The sequence below is a fragment of the Haliotis rufescens genome, unplaced genomic scaffold, assembly GCF_023055435.1.
Source record: "Haliotis rufescens isolate VD_foot unplaced genomic scaffold, xgHalRufe1.0.p SCAF_7, whole genome shotgun sequence".
NCBI lineage: Eukaryota > Metazoa > Mollusca > Gastropoda > Lepetellida > Haliotidae > Haliotis > Haliotis rufescens.
The window spans coordinates 19,259,970-19,278,350 of record NW_025964361.1 but is presented as its reverse complement, the minus strand read 5'-3'; the positions used below and the strand labels follow the sequence as shown (position 1 = coordinate 19,278,350).

The 18,381-nt window shown below is 38.3% G+C and overlaps 1 long non-coding RNA gene across 1 annotated transcript in view; it reads left to right on the top strand.

Moving 5' to 3' along the window:
• LOC124113294 overlaps positions 1–18,381 on the top strand; it is a 63,410-nt gene that overhangs the window by 34,290 nt on the left and 10,739 nt on the right. Inside the window, exon 2 of the long non-coding RNA XR_006857750.2 lies at positions 12,152–12,230. This is a non-coding gene — a long non-coding RNA (uncharacterized LOC124113294). The remainder of the gene's footprint in view (positions 1–12,151; positions 12,231–18,381) is intronic.

Genomic DNA, 18,381 nt, shown 5'->3' with positions numbered 1-18,381 from the left:
CTATTTTTCCTCAGTCTTTCTTCCTCATTAGATCTGACTAATTTAACATCAACACGCTTCCTTAGATTCTCCATAGTTTTACCAACTACTGAGTTATTCATGAGCTTATACAGATTCTTTTCGAAATCGCTGGTAGCTATCTTTCTTAAATCTGTGTTCAACTTTATATAGGGCTCCATCCAAGGGCTTGATCAAACTTTAGAACTCTGTGTATTTTCTTAAGTTTCATACCTAACGATAGATACAACTGGAGATTTCTGTAGTGAACTATATATTTTGTCTTATCCATCAAATTTGGTACGAGTTTTTCTACGTTAGCTAACCTTGTATTACCCATCAAGGAGCGTTGATATTCCGACATCCAATCTTTATTAACTATTAATCTTTCGGGAGCTAGCGGATAACTGTTATGGTCTTTATGTAATGAATTTGGATATTCCAAGTCAACTTCTAGTATGTACCCTTTATTCACATCATTATTATGGATATCATTCTCATCGACCCACTCAAAACCACCTGTGGGTAAAGGTTGACTCATAGCCCATCCGTACAAATTGTTAGCGTCGAGATATAATCTATGCGTGTCGGGTTTACTCGGATCGTATCCTTCCACTAATTTATTATTAGCCTTAGAATACCTTTTCACTGCCATCGATATACCACCTCTTAATCCTTTCTTAATAAACAAGTGCATATCGTAATCTGTGAGTAGTTTTAGTTCTACGGCGGTCCTCTTCAACAATGCATCCCACGATAGTCCGGGACTGGAATAGTACCAAGCCGGGTCCAAGCCGTATTGTTTTAAACATGTCTTTCTAAATATCTCTAATATATCGGCGAGTAACAGTACATCGGTTTTTAAGTACAGATCGTGATAATCGCCTAAATTCTTACAACCTAATTTATCCCAGACCGTCAGAGCATGTTCATAATCGGCATCTGTTATTTTAGATTCTGTTAAGTTACTATAGAATGATTCGAGGGGTGGTAATTCAGTTTCTTCGAATCTAGACCAATCATCCATATATTCGTAAGGATATACACCTTTTCTCAGCAACAAATGACGAGTTATCTTATCGGTATATTGATTTGTTATCGCAAAGTCATCGGGATTGTTCGCATTAGCTAAATTGTCCAGGGAAGATAACAGAAACTGTACGGAGTCTATGAATCTAAGCCCATTACTTTGCTTCATTCTAGATTTCCCATCCTTGTCCCTATAATGTATAGGTTTAGTCAACGAGAACGATATGTATTTTTCCATATTATTAGGAATGCACATTAAACCGCCGTCAGTCTTTGAGATAGCTTGCATAATGAGATGTGAATCGTATCCCCTAAGGTTGTGAAACACAACGGGGATGGGTATTGTTTGAGAATTCATTTTTAGTTTCAAGTTACACTCGTTATGCGCGGCTCCCCGATAATTACCAGTGATGTGGCAATGATCTCTTACGGAATCCCCATCCAGGGGTTTATTACAAACATGACAACTCGTTGACTTCTTATAGGCCCTCCAATCATCCCTCGTCATACACATGGGTTTCTTACACGATAATTTTTCCCTGATTATTCTCTCTTCATTTTGTAAATATTCTAGGAACTTTCCCCCTGCATCGGGACCTCTGTAAATCACGGGCTGGTTTGTTTTCCCATCATACCTTACAACTATATATCCAAACCCACAAGGAATATGTTCTTGAGTTTTGTACATAAAACTATCTTTATTATCAGTATTGCGTTCAGTATTTTCTATGGGTTTGATAAGCGCTTCGAAGTCGGCGTAAATTACGTATGGTACTGGCATTTGATTACAATAATGTTCAAATTTTAATATATTTTTTCCCTCTTTAGGCATATCGATCCTGATAGCATTCTGTCCAACACATCTACAGTCTTCTTTATGCACTTCTAATAGATCTTGTCTGTTGTACCCATGTAGGCATCTTTCGCAGAAATATTTCTTTTCCTTATGTTTTGTTTGATCGTATAATAGCCTGTTTAAACTCTTTATCCACGTATAATGATATTTACCATCTTTTTCGATCAGAAATGAATTGATTCTGGGGATATGTTCCGGAGCGGAGCTTATCCTGTGTACAACAATTCCTTTAGAATGTCCGAAAACATTTATAGCTAAATTATTTTGCTTTTCCACCTTATCAATTTGTGATATTGGTGTATGTTCGTCTATACCATCGAAGTTGAGTCCATCGTTTTGGGGATAGCTAGAAGGTCTATTTGCAATTTTAGAATCTACGGGGAACAATGCAGATCTTATCATCATTCTTAAACAGTCATCGGATTTATTTTTTACATTAATTATGGCTTTTTTCTTCTTATAATACGGGGGTAAATCTATATAAGATCCACCTTTGAAGGGCATATAATTTGCTATATCTAAATATAAACTATCGATTTTATCCACACCCCAACCCGAACCTCTGAATTGATGTATCTAATGATGCATTTATAGTATCGGATTCGGTTATAACTTCTTGATTGCTTCGGAAATATGGTTCGGTATATTCGGTGCTATCGTCTGTGTTACTTTTACTCAATAACATTTTAATCGTCAGCTGGTATTTTATACTATGTAAATCATCTAACTCCTCGTTAATTTTACTCGATATGATGGGCTTAATATTGTTAACATCCATGTTGGAATTAATATCCATCTTCCAACCTCTTAGATATTTACCAACGCCGGAGGATGTGGGTACAAATATTAATTCTTGTTGTTTATTCTCAACATCATTATGTTGAATATCAACATTATCATTATGTTCAACATCATTATTATCTAGTAAAGCGATCAATTCAGCTCTTCTCATTCGAGAATAACCTCTCAGCCCACTGTTTCTCGCTTGAGCTTTGAGTTCTCTAACAGTCTGGGGTTTGTTGTATTCCAAACCGAGTAAGGTAATCAATTCAGCTTTTCTCATTCGAGAATATCCACAAAGACCACTTTGCTTTGCCATAGCCTTCAACGCTCTGACAAAAACCATTGTGGTTGAAGGGTATATACAAAATGAATCAAATGTCTAATTGGTTGTTTTTTCATATATCTAAATACGTATTCTCCCCAACCTATTCCTCTCATTGATGTAATCTCTCTTCCTAGCATAAAAAATCTGGTTCCTGACCCTATCAGCACCGTGTTCCTTACATAACGACTTTTGACCCCTATCCCACATTCAGAACACGTATAGTTTATGTTTCCGCGCCTGATGTAATAATTGTGTATGCCACAGTAAATTTCAACACAGCGTCGGTTACATCGAGTTTTTTTACCCATGAGTGTAAATCTGCAATGATTCATGGTTTATACATCTATCATATCATTTGTCTAAATGCAAATCACATCTACACTGGTGAGATATTGATTAGGCAGTCAGCCAACGCTATTTATAGATTAGCTATCACTCTGACTCCCCTAACTAGGTCATGGTTTATGCGTGGTCATGGTATAGCTGAAAATCAATACAGCAGATAACCCCATTATCACAAAGTGACCTCGCGGTCTTTCTGAGCCTCTGACGGTGTATAAAACTGACTCATTGTTGGTCTCGGTATTGGGTCAATTTTTTTCCCATAAACGAGGAAGTATTCGTGCATGGCAGATTCGACATCCTTAAACGTTTGAATTGAATGTCCTTCCTTACGCAGTTCTTCATGAATAAAGTCTAATCTTAATGTCCTATTTCTGGCCCATTGTGACTGAGCTTTTTCTAGTTGTTCTAAAGCTTTATTATGTCTTTCCTGCTCCGAACCTCTCATACTAGAAAAGAAAAAATTACTCCCCGAAAAATCCAGAGCATTAACAATAGCTCCACAGACCATCATCGCAATTGATGCCATAGTATATGAATATAAAATATTCAAATGTTTAATTAATTACTTCATTATGTCTTCCGGGATAAGCCCTTGTTTGATGAGTATATCCTTCGTTGCCATAGATAATCCAATATCCAGAACCATCATTCCGATATCATATCCATTAAAATCTAGCTTGGGAGGTGTGGCTTTAGTAATCATTTTAGCTATACAGGCATAGCCAATGGCCAAGCCGGTGACCACCGCTGAATGATACGTTGCGTTTACCAACATTTTACCGTCTGTTACTGGAGTAGTCATGCTTCTTATAGCATTATATGGGGGGCTAACCTCTAATTGAACTTGTTGTTGCATTGGGGGTGACGTTTTCTCTTCTCCGGTCTTATAAAAGAACCATACAGCCGCTATACCAGCAACTCCTACTAGTGCCCATGTTTTAATCGGATTAATATTTGAATTATTTATTAATTTCGCTTTCCTCGCCAGTCCTCCCTTCCTCCCAGCTGCGATTTTCAAAGGATTCTTTGTCACTCTGGCTTATAGTATTTTCTCATTCACATGTGGTGCAATCTGTGTTTGTGGTGGTTCCTCATTCACTCGTTGTTCCGCAATCTGTTGTGGTTGTGCAGTTATTTCCTCGTTCACAATCTGTTGTGGTGTCACCTGTTGAGTCTCCATTATTATTAAGTGGGCACGTATGTTTAAATAGACAATACCTAGCCATTATTAAAGCTGTGGTGAACGGAGCTAAGAACATTCCGTATCTATGATAAAACTAACAGCTCACTGAGCTTATAGCGTGTTTGATGAATGGGTCTTTCTCTAGAGATTCGCATAAATACATGCGATGTTCTGCCGGGATAGGGAGAAACGTACTAGCTACGACTGTGTATAGTTGTAACATTGCCGACCCTATCGTTTTAGTCATGGTAGCTCCCAGTCTAGACTCATAACGCGCATACAGTTTTTTAATTTCTTTGTCGGTCATGTTATCAATTTTTTCGATGGTATAATTTTCCCCCAAATATTGGGAACATTTTCCACCGGCTACCAAAGCCGCGAGTCTTTCTCTATGTTTATTCAAAGATTTATCTGTAACTTGTTGATCTGCATCAGATTCTTTGAGCATTTGTTCGATGAGTTCGTCGCATTCCATAATGTAATACCTAAGGAGATATTTAAGTCTAACATAATATAATATGGCATATCCAATACATCCCGTAATAATGAACTGTTGCGAAAGAATGATGATTTCGAACCACAGTTTATGTCATATTAACCGCTAATGTTCAATTTGCTACATTTTGCTATAATTTTGCTATAATTTTGCTATAATTTTGCTACATTTTTCTACATTTTTGCTACATTTTGCTATAATTTTGCTAAGCAATTGCATAAGCAGCTGGTTGATCGGTTTTTAATACGAGTTTACAGTGCTTCGTTGCCGATAACAGTTTTCTGACTTTATCTCGTTCGAACTTGGTATAAATGACATCATTTTCATGTAAACATTCCTCGAAAAGTGTTGATTCTTCTTTGTATTTTTCGTGACATACTTGTAAACAGTCTTGTAGACGATCACCCGGATCAACTCTGTGCACCCAGGGATCATTCATTACCCAATCTCTCGATAGGTATGTTTTATGTTTATATAATGACTTTGTAAAATATCTAGAATAAAAGCTGTTTTTCCACAGCCCGTTTGCCCGCATATGATAGCGCAGTGCGGATCTTTAGGTGAAAGATTATTAATAGATTGCTTGCACGAATCGTCCATTCTGTATATTAAGTTGCGCGTCCATAATCACGTACAAATATATGTTTAATTTACCAGCCGTTTCCTGGAGCTTCGTTATCTGTATAGTGACACCCTCGCTAGCATTTTCTATTCTCCTCCCACTGCCGTGTAGTTGGTCATCATCCGTTGTTCGCATGTCGAGCCATAGCGCGTACTTCGTGGTAAGGTATTCACCCATCAATACACTCCCGAGAGACAGATCTTTCACGACCGCGATAACTTCCGGGCTTCGTTTTATAGAAGGAAGTTTTTTAATCTCATCCCACTGGTGATACGCTAGCATTCCTTGGCTATATAGTTGAATAGGCACGCCCTCGATAGTCAATTCTACTTTTGTAATCTTGGGATTGTAGAACTTCTCAGTATTTCTTTTAAACGCATCGGAGAGGTCCTCGAACAACATTAAAATACCCTTCCACGACCTCGTGGGGACGTTTAGATTAATATTCCACATCGTATCTTCTTTGTCCCTCGTGATCTTTCGGTGTCGCAGCACGCAATCATACAAAATGGCTAAACTTCCTGTATAATGGTTACGAATTTGTCTGGCTAATTCGGGATCTGTTATCATATCGTACTCCAGCGAGATATTGTCAATGGAATAGCTAGCATCTTCACCAGCTCTGATTACTCTACCGTAGTCATTAAAAGTGAGTTCGTATTCTAACCTATCGCCTAGGGATGCTTGATAAAAGGGCATGTGGGAATCTAGTAATTCAAAGTCTAGGGGAATATAGAATCGGTTACCTAATGCGTCGGCAACGGCCTTATCTTTTACGACGGTACCATCACCATTTTCAGCGCCTACGCGCAGTCTCAATGTGTTCCGATTAGCTATATACGTCTGAAAAACACGAACTGACCGCGGTCCATGTTATATACGTATGCAACGCACGGGGTTTTAATAAAAACCTGGCCATTGACACACAGGCATAGTGTGTTTCTTTGCTCGTCAATCTGTGTTTTATGATTAATGAAAACAAACTAGCCAATACAATTGAACATACTCTCCTTGGCATGCAGCACGGAATGTCTCTTTATGTGTGACTTGGGTGGCACGATCGCGCATGAGAACATGTACGTTTGCAGTAAAGATCAGTTTATTATGTGCCATTTGTTTTCGTTTTCAGAAAATAACAAATATCTAAAAAATAAAATCATGTTCTTTTCCAGACATTCATCATTTTTTGCATGTTATCGCCAAGTTCTTTTCCGACTTTTTCCTTAAATATCTTTTCGAGGTACGAGGTACGTAAGTAGTTTATGTTGGCGCGACCTTTGTGCCCACAGCTTTGTTAAGCATACAAGTTTCGGTTTGAGTTCAATATACTGATAAATAAATACAAACGAACTCCAGAGCTTAAATAATAAAACTTATTGAATTTGATTCTGGAATTCAGCTCATCATTTATTAACCAGTACTTGAAACCTGTACCTAAATATTTGCACATTAAATCTCTATCATCTCTAAGATAACTTTTTTACACGTTTACATAGATATGATATCAATACAATTACTCAACCTCTAAGTCTGACTATATATAAACGTTTAAAAAACTCTCAGGTATGACTTAATAAAGAGTGCAGAAAAAGAAGTTTTGATCCTTTTACTCGCAAGTCCTTTCAGCTCAGACGAGCCTGATCAGACGGCCGTTTTCGCGGGCTTGACCAGAAAAGCGATCGTTCGGTCATGAACCGTGATAATGACTTCGGCGTCGTCGAGGATACTTTCCGAGGAAGAATCTTGCATAAATACAATATCCTGGTAACCCCGTGCTGATTCACGTCATTCAGCGGCGGAGACAAGTTGAGTGTAACAGAATGTTGCCAAAATGAAAAGGGATTTATGTGTACAAGGAAAAGCACATGCCAGGGGATATAAGGGGAGCTTGTTTATGAACCTTTAAAATGAAACGAAAAAAATATATATAAAAAACACTATTTTCTTCTTCCACAAAATACACAATTCGGCGTTTATCACAAAGAAAATATGTAAAACTGCAAGGCAATACTGAAGGATGTTGAAGAGTAGCTGAGTTTCAGATCTTCATGAGCGTGGTGTTCTCTAAGTATCCAAGAGATCAGTCAAGTAAGACGGCGCGTCCTGATGGAAATAGCCCGCAAGGTGGGGGTGTTTCAGTTTCGAACAATGACTTGCAACATAAACACAACCGAGTGTCGAGAGAAGCTTTTTGAAAACCGTACAAAAACAAGATCACCAAAGACCGTCAAACTTCGTATGAACTTGAATGACAAACCTTGAATACCAGAAATGTCTCCAGATCAAGATATAACTCAATAAAACGTCTGTAGTTTTATCATAAAAAATCGAATCGGTGGTGTTTGAGTGTCTGCATCAATCACAGTGGGCGGAGCTTATTTAGGGTTGCGCTATAAATAGCAAAGCATATGGTCATGTGAACATGTGACACATGCGATGCATTTCTGGTCAGATTGTGTTGTTGTTTAGTATATATTTACGGCAGTACAGCAGCAGAACAACAGTTTCGGTTAATTAACAGTAACGATACATAAATACGAAATTGACGTTCGTTACACAAGTATTAGCGACAAGATTCTTTCAGTTCAATCAGAAAGACATATATTTGGATAGTTTATATGTTTAGTTTTGGTCACTTGCATTCAACAGTTATACCACACAATAATCAGATAATATTTTCAAAATTTTTGTTATTGCACAGATTTTTTAATCTAGTGTTTAGGAAGAAGCCTAATTTGAAGCATCAGAAGTTGAGCCAATATTTCTTGGCTTGACAATAACATACTGAACCAAATTAAAAACTTCACAATCCTAAAATTTTAACATTTTGACCAGTTATCATTGTGGGCCCTTATTGTGTATTTAAACAGTAATGGCCACGTATTGTCTTCAGATAACAGCCGTTTTTGTGCAGGTGAATCGATCAAAATCATGTGCACAGCACTATAGTGGCAAGAGTGGTTTTTCACGTGCAACTGGTCACGTGGCCATAATACCCCACGTGTTTTCAGCCATACTTGTTAGCAGTCATTAACAAAAAAAGAAAAACACAAGAAAACAAAAGTCTTTGCGGCCATTTGTCATGCCACGCCTTTCAAATGTGCAACGTGAACGTGCCATCGGCATGTTGCAGACGGGAACGACCGTAGCTGAAGTCGCAAGGACGATGGGTTGTAGTGGACGGACTGTTAATGATTTACAGACGCGTCTTCAAGCAAACGAGTGCCACCGTTGATCGCCCTCGGCCAGGTCGACCACGTGTGACGTCACATGCAGAGGATCGTCAGATTGTCTTACGTCACCTCCGTAACCGATTTTTGACGGCTACATCAACCAGAAATGAACTGTTTAGGGGTAGACTGAGTGCGCAACTTTTCGAAACCGTCTGAGAACTGCTCACCTTCAAGCACGACGGTCATACTGCGGGCCAATTCTGACTCAATTACAGACATCAACGTCAATTGTGGGCGCAGCGACACTTACGATGGATTCAGAGGAATTGGAATCAAGTCGTCTTCAGTGATGAATCCCGATTTAATCTTCGATTTGCTGATGGTAGGGCGAGGGTGTGGAGGCGCCGTCATGAACGTTACGCCCAGTGTTGTGTACAGGAAGTTGACAGATTTCGAGGCGGAAGTGTCATGGTGTGGGGTGCTTTCTGTGGCAATGCACGTTCCAGGCTTCTTGTCATCCGTGGCAACCTCAATGCTGCTGCTTACCGCGACCAGGTACTGGCACCAGAACTTCTGCCTTTTATGGCAGCACATGGACCCGGTTTGATCTTCCAACACGACAATGACAGACCCCACACAGCAATTTTGACTAGGAATTTCCTTCAGAATACGGAAATCAACGTCATGGACTGGCCGTCAAGGTCTCCCGACCTCAATCCCATCGAACACGACTTGGATGTTCTTGGCAGAAGTCTGCACACTCTCCAGAACCAACCACAGAATTTGCAAGAACTTGGCACTATTTTGCAGCAACAATGGCGTCGTCTTCCCAATCATGTGTTCACAAGCATCACAAGGTCCATGCGGAGGCGCCGTGTGGCAGTTGTCAACGCACATGGTGGCCATACACGCTACTGAACTTGTGTGCCATCAGATTCTCGTGTTTGGGACTTATGATTTAAACTGTTGATGTTATTACCGAATACCGCAGGTGCTTGGAACAAATTATGGTTACCACCGTTAATTAAAATCCTTCTTTGGACATTAATTATTAAAAATTACCTTCTCTGATACATTTGTCCGTTGTATATCATATATGGGATTACTTTTAAAAATGTGAAGTTTTTAATTTGACTCAGAATATATGAATGTTTCACGTATATCAGCCTAACAATGCACATAACTGATAAATAAGTAACGAAATATACTGGATGTTTTGACCTACATTAGGCCTATCTAGATAATATTGTACTCACGATAAACGAAAACTCATATACACATATTCCAAGACAATTTTTATTATGGATTTCTTCTTTCACATAACACACACACTGAACTGAGTTTGATCATTAGATCCACATGTGTCCCATGTATTTTGTGTTCGGTGGATTTGAATACACTTCGCGCACAAGTTTTAAAACACACTCTGACATCACTTCCCGTTTGTCCACACCAATCCTTCATCTGCTGCTACGTTTAATATCCGTTTCTTCAAGTCCAAGTAATTAGGATCTCTCCAAACACTTTGTCTATTCAGCTCAGTCCAGAAATATTTGTAGCGCTGTTTTCAAATCGACGAATTTCTGCAACTTCGCAGGGCACCATTCCCAACCACGATTGCCTCGAATGGTTGACAAAAGCAGTGTGAACAGACGTTTTCGTCTTCATCTGGTCTCAAAATGAAATCTGGCCGTGACAGTGATCCACTAATCCCTAGAATAGGCAATGAATTTGTCAAAGTTTCTGTTGCACTTGCAGGACGGAAAGAGGGGCGCCCTCTTGTATATTCGAGTTGACAGCCGGATTGATGTCATCTTGAATTGGAAATTTATCCACAATAAATTCATCTGTGTAAAAATTGAAATGACCAAGGCCCCCCTGATCATCTCGAACAACGTTTCAGACATATTAAGCGTCACATGAAAATGTTTTGTCGGAATAGGGGCAAAAAAAAAGTTTAGAAAGTAGAAATACACAGTGCAATAAAATAAAAACCATGCATATCTTCTAAATGCCATTCAAAGACAAGAAAATACATTATCGTGTATAATTATCATCGGAAATATTGACTATATTCAAACCTAGGCAAAGAACCAGGTCAACTTTATCTTTCGTCAGCTGTTTAGTAAACATTCGTTTCCGAAGCACAGCGGCTCTCGTCATACATAATTTAATCTATAGACTAGTTCCAAGTGTTTTAAATTGTTTGTAAAATATGCCTTAAAATAACTTACACAATTACTGAAAGACATTTGTTTTTGTTAAATTTTATATTTGATTTCGTCCGCCCGTTCTCATGTTAGCTGAGGTCGGAGATGAGAAACACACATATACAAATATGGATGACCTTATGCAAATGATACTTGACATGTCACAAAAGGAATCAACAGGGAATAAAAATCTGTGTCACGGGGACGCACAGAATGACTTCGGCACGAGGAGCTTTCGGACAAGTATTAGCGACAAGATTCTTTCAGTTCAATCAGAAAGACATATATTTGGATAGTTTATATGTTTAGTTTTGGTCACTTGCATTCAACAGTTATACCACACAATAATCAGATTGCTACTGGGCAATGAAATCATGTGACGGAAACTGCTTATATACCGACGGTACGACGCAGGATTACGTTTGGTGCCGTGACACATATTATGGTGAATGTTTCATTTGCACTGCTCTTATTCATCACTGCAAACGTGTTTCGTTCTCGTCCAGAGAATACAAACGCAGGACTAATTTGTTCGTGTTGGACTTGAACGAAAACGCAAATCGTGGACATTCCACAGTAACATTTTATGAAGATGTGAAGACGACGTGGCAGGTAGGTTTTGAAACCAAAGACGCGTTTGTTGAAAAGTCTGAGAATCGTTTGAGGGATATTTATTACCCTTAAAACTAACGCCCTTGTCAAACGGCCCACGTGGATGTGTGTTTAGATGTCGTCACCCGTTTACGCATTAACAAATGAAATTTGTGTTATCATGACGTCACATTGACTTGTCAGATCACTCGTATAAGCTCCGCCCACAAGAGTTGCGGTCGTTCCTACAGCAAATGCCCCTTTAAAGTTACTGTCTTGATCATAACTTAATTTTTGCCTTGAAAAATTGAAAATCAACGTGCTAGTATTTATTCAGCGAACATTTCACTTTGGGTACGTATTTCGCAGGGTCCCCCAACATCTGAACTTGGTATAAAAGTATTTAATTATTGGTAATAATAGGTACTGGTTGAATTGAAAACCTATGTTTTGATAAAACCAAACTGATAGTTTGTTAAAATACAGGTTAAAGAACGAGCTTCTTCAATTGTGTTACAATACATTTTATTTAATTTTCCAGATCCAGTCCTATCATCATTTTTTCCTGGAGAGATTGAAGAGCAGTTTTGCGGCCTGCTCATAAGAGGGAAGAATCCTAAGTAAGTTAGAATCAATAAACCTACATTTTTATTAATAACATCATAAAAATACCTTTTAGAAGTCCACTTATAAAAGTCCTTGGGGTACCTTGTCCACTTACTCCTACCTACATAATATAAGCTATTTTTGCAGCTTAAAGGCAAATTCACCATCAACAAACTTTCATTACACCAACAGTTAGTACCCAATAAAGCTAAATGGCCAAACAGGAGACATACCTACAAAAAGCACTCACAAGTGTCAAATCATACCGCACCCAGCAGAAAAGCCTGAATAAAGAAATTGTCTCTTACTTATAAGATTTACTAATTCAGCCAAAATTCATGCTGGAAAAATAAATTAAAACTAATCACACTTTTTATGATCTCTGATTACATGAATACTGTACAATTACTAAGAAGGAACACTTCACGAACAGACAGAACCTATACATGTTTGTGATTTATTCGTCCGCAGTTTAATACATCGCTTAAAAGAGCGCTGTATGTACAAACACACATTTAATATTATATTTAAAAACGTAATAAGGTTTAGAAAACTATGCCTTTATATAAATATCTGGATCATCATTTAGAAAATTATTTCGCTATTTCAGCGCAAAGAATGCACATTTTTTTGCAAACGCTTTAACAATGCCACTCCTGTTACAGAAAAGCATGTGTCGACAGGCATTATATACGGGAAATAATGTTTAAAAATCGCACGTAGGAGGGGTCACGACCTGCATAAGATTAATGCCAGTGGTGCCCTCAGCTGTGATGTAGCTATTTTTAGGGTTACGTCTTGAATGTCGGACGCATCGCGGCCCTCGGCTGCCATTTCCTTTGGTCACAACGGTAAACATCCGGGCTACAGCGGGTCTGAGAGAGAGAGAGAGAGAGAGAGAGAGAGAGAGAGAGTGTGTGTTTACTCATTTCACACGCATACACAAATGGAATTCCGCTATCCCTCCACGTGCTCACAACTAGCAGCCATACAACGACTAACTTATTATTTCACGTTGAAAAAACTGGTGAAACTTCTGAAGCAAAACCTGGTTCTTCATGGTGTTAGCCACATAAAAGCAAGGATGGACAATACTCAATATTTGGACGAGTAGCGTTGGCATTCTTATGGAATACTGTAAGGGACATTCTCGCGATCTCGCATTCCCGCGATCTCGACTTATTGAAACGAGCTAAATATGCCCAAAACACGAGATCGCGAGAACGCGAGATTTGGCCAATATCTCGCGTTCTCGTGTTTTTGGTACATAGCACGTTTTGTCAAAAGTCGACAACGCGACAACATTTGGACATGATGCAAAATCTCGCAATCTCGACTTGTCAAATAAGACCACAATAACACGAAATCGCGAGAATGCGACATTTCATTTTCTCGCGATCTCGCGTTTTAGACGCTGTCCGTGCGCATGCGTAATATCATAGGTCAAGACGCATTCGCAAGTTAGTAGTCCTTTGGTCATGCTTCTTTCATTCTCTTCATTCTCAAAGTAGCATTTATCAAAATTATGACTTTAGCTTGAAAATGCTATGTAATTTACATACACAAAGTCTGAGTCATCTCCCGTTGTGACAGTTTCCTATGTACTTTATATTAAAACCCTCAACATGCTCAATATAATTTAACAAAAGAAATTGTGTACATGAATGTCCAATGATAGTGGAAACATTAATGTGTCCGAAAGCTGGTAACAAAACTATCACCGTCAGTGAGTGAGTGAGTAATATTGCTAAAAGCCGCATCAGCAGTATTGCAGATATTCGCGGCTACACTGTCAGTTACAGAAATAATCACAAGCCAGTGAGTTTCTCAATGAGGCAATTTTATACACGGCTAGAATATTCATTAAAATAAAATTCTCACAGACGAATTTATAGCATTCGGATAAAATGATATTGTCCGATGCTTTTTTATACGACACCATATTCGCTACTTTAATTAATAGATTTTCATTTGCTCCCGCCTTACAACAAAACATCCTGCCTTACATTATTCTAATCACCTCAAATTCCTAGAAATAGAAGTATCGTTAATATGAGTGTTCCTACTTTCTGTACCTGATGAAATACTCCGTACACGTAGCCCTCATGAACACACATGATGCATGTGAATCGCACCCCTCGACAGCAGTTGTACACATACGCCTTAAGTAGGTCGATAAGAACAAAATAAAACGTTAAAAATAAAATGCCTCCCGTCTCCCATGTTTTTTAAAAAATCAGTCAAACTGTAACTATTAATTTATTGCGGCCTTAACATCCAAATGAAAGGCATGCTTATACTGGAAAAGTACCCCACAAATATCTAGCCTGAGGGACCGGCATGGCTCTGAATAAGTGAGTGAGTTTGGCTTAACACCGTGTTGAACAGTATTTATATTTCAGTTATATTCCGGCTTGTCAGTTTAAAGGGGCACTAATATTCTTGCCAGCTTGGGGTCACTATCTGCCGTGAGTCGATTTGATCGCTGACGCAACTGAGCGTGACAAGAGACTGGGCTACCGTCTTCAAGAACACTGATTGGTTACCTGTAATCTATGAATCTCAGACAAAGGGCGCATGTTAATTATTTTTTTCAGCCTAAACAAACGGACAAAAAGAACGATGGAAGCTCATCGGATGTCGTTATTTGGAAATACCCCAGATGGTCATAGTTTAATAGTTAAAAAATTGTATCCAAGCAGTGGATGCATTTTCGGATTTTGGATTGCGCGGATAATACTATTGCTATCTCTTGTTGTCATAAACGTTTTCTGGCATTACCCTACACCTGTGTCTTTGTTGTCATTATCTTGAAGCTCAGTGAATAAACTTATTACAGGTATAGTTAGTGGAAGCACCACTCAGCTTGCCTGACAAAGGTTCCCATTTGGCATGTCTTGTGGGGTAATTATTTCATCTGAATCCATGTTTGAAGTGAGGTGAAATGTATGTTATGTAATATTCACGTGGCAGCCCAGCAAGAGGACTGATCAGTTCATTTACTTTATTGTAAACGGATCATTCCTCGCCATCAAAAGTTCCACAGAAATTACGTTCATTGATTAATCACTGTTATCTTGCACAGTGGCTTTGTCAAAAGTAATTGTTTACATGTGTATGTTTACTAAAGCAGACGGAATACACTCATATCATGGCGTGAAGTGCCGATGAAAAAACAACATACTTGGTTCAAAGGGTCAGCCGATAATACGTTTATTGATTGTTCATTGCTTTATAACTCCATGGATATTTTTAAAGAACCATGGACATCATGAACATAATTGTCACATGTGCTATCTTAGCTGGCCGATGAGACTTGACACCTTTGCGAAACATCTGAAACAAACTTAGTGATCAGTTGAGAAACGAACACGGGTTATAATATCCAGGAACGCTATACATATATTTTTAAAAATTTGATTGTAGCAGAGCCACGCAACGTCGAATAAGTTTATTTGTACAGCTGAAGACGTATGGGACATTGTTCCTATATGTGAATATTCACGGATACATTCCTCGAACTAGGAAGCTCCCTAATTTATACATACAACTTTGGTGGGTCGTAATTATGATATTTGCATTTTGTTTTCATTCATTTGCTGCTGCATTGGATAGAATCATTTTTGTTCCTCTTGTTCCTGTAGGGGTATATGTTATGCTACCCGACCGCACCTCTAGTATTAGAAGCCAAAACTATAGAAACGTACTTTGAATTTCGTTTTCTGTTAATCCTATCATTTTCAGTCACTGGGTGATGAAATTAAAACATAAATTTTTTTTGGAAATTCGTAATAACAATAACATAAATGGACCGATTTTCTGTCAATTTGTAAAATAACTGAATATTAGCCGTTTAAAAAATTGCCTGAAACTTGCCTGACATCGCGAGATCGCGACACTTGACCAATGTCGCAATCTCGCGTTTTCGCGATCTCGTGTTTTTGAAAATAGTTACATATAACTGTATAGACAATTAGCAAAAAAGCACGAGAACGTGAGATCGCGACACTTGACCAATGTCGCAATCTCGCGTTCTCGCGTTTTTGAAAACAGTTACATATAAGTGTATAGGCAATTAACACAAAAACACGAGAACGCGAGATCGCGACACTTGACCAAAGTCGCGATCTCGCATTCTCGTGCTTTTGTGTCCATAAGCCAAAATCACGCACTTGCCCAGCATGTAGATGGCAAGGCCGCAATAAATTAATAGTTAGAGTTTGTTTACTGTCGAAGGGTGCGATTCACATGCATAATGCGTGTTCAGTAGGGCTACGTGTTTGGAGTATTTCATCAAGCAAAGAAAGTAGGCACATACATTATAGCGATATGAATAAGTATGTATAGTTCCAGGAACTTGGCGGCAATAGTATTAGGGTAACACTATTTTTCTACAGAATACCGAGGGCTTCCATTAACTGCCCGACGAAGGAGAGCAGTTGAAAAGACCAAGACCTTCTGCAAATGATAATGCCCTAAAAAAAATAGCGTTAGCGTGATTATAGCTCAAACGGATAGCATTTGTTATCAAATTAAATTATGCAATATCGGTTTTGAAACATTTACTGCAATTAACGAAGAACGAATGTCACTGACCAACTTTTACAAATATGGAAACGACATAGAACAAACTAGACGATGTCACTATTGAACGTCAAATGACGTCAACTAACAACGGGCGTAGTAATGGCCCGTCGTTAACCCTCTGGATGCCGAGTTTTATTTCTGACGCACATTTTCCTAAGATCGGAAAAGTGAAGGTTGTGCGAGAATTGCGCTCACGCGGCACTGGATCTACCTCTGGCTATAAAATTACGCAGAGGTCGAGAATATTAAATTTCCTATTTGATGGTGTAAAGTTAACTGCAAATATTGAACCGGTTTTAAAAAAATACACTTCTAAGTGTTGCCCGAGAATTTTTTCTGCCTTGAAAAACAGTAAATTTCTCCGCTTTTTATCGTACACCGATAAAAGTACTGTGCGACGATTTTTTATATTTACAAGCTTTACGGAATCTGTGAGCGAACAAAATACTGCCTAATATCTGAACGACATAACTATATACCAAATGGAGTTATATGCGTATGTATAACGACAAACATGCAATGCCAAAAATAGATTGCCGTAAATGAGGGAAACTGATTTTTCTCTATGACGTCAAAAGGCGACAGAGAGGTTACACACGTACACAGAAAAGGGGGCATAACTCCGCTAAGCTTAGCACTAGTTTATTGTAACTCAGGTCACTTGGTGAGAATTAGCTGTGGGTAAGGATAATCTATTTTCGTGGTGTTTTGTTCACGAGAAACTAAACTATTCCAACACAAATATCGATAAAGAAACTGTATACGTTTAGTTGTAAAAAAAACCCATAAGAAACGATGAAATCGTGCTTCATAAAAAAAGAGGTAATAGAGAAATGGATGGCCCTATCTAAATTATAACTTAGTCCTTAGATTCCAACATTCTCCTGAATGTGTAAGTGTAATTTGACTAATGTTGCACCATTATTAATGGAGCACTAGCCTTATCATCAAATGTAATGAAATATCCAAAGAAATAACACCGTTCTATTTGACGTCATGACTGGTTTTATGACTTTCATAACGTCGGAAAAAGATGACTCTGGTATTTTGATTAATATATATCTCCCCTAATTTTCGTTCAAGATATGGAAAATCTCGATGTGTAAAACGGAATTTCACGCTTTTTCGACACAACATAAAATGACTGCTTTCACCAATTAAATAATGTCTTGAATATGGAAACAATTAGCTAGTTTATCGTGTGTCTTAATTGGACAAGACACGCACCTGTTTGGCATCAATTTACGTAATGAAATACCCAAAAGAATATTTCAAAACAACCAAATTATATTCAATATTGGACAGATATTGTTATTATTTCTCTTCATCTCGTCTCAGAATTACACACTAAAAGATGCGAAGAAAGCTCTATTGGTATAGAATTGTCAGGATAATCGTATACGGTTGAACCAACAGCTAGGGTACTTGGCATGGGTTTTATTTTTATACATTTTACAATTCCTGGAGAAATAAAGTGAACAGTTTAATATCCTGTGATCACAATATTAAAAAAAGAATGAACCCATTGATTATATAATGCAAAACGAGAGGAATAATGCGTAAATTGTTTGTGGCAAA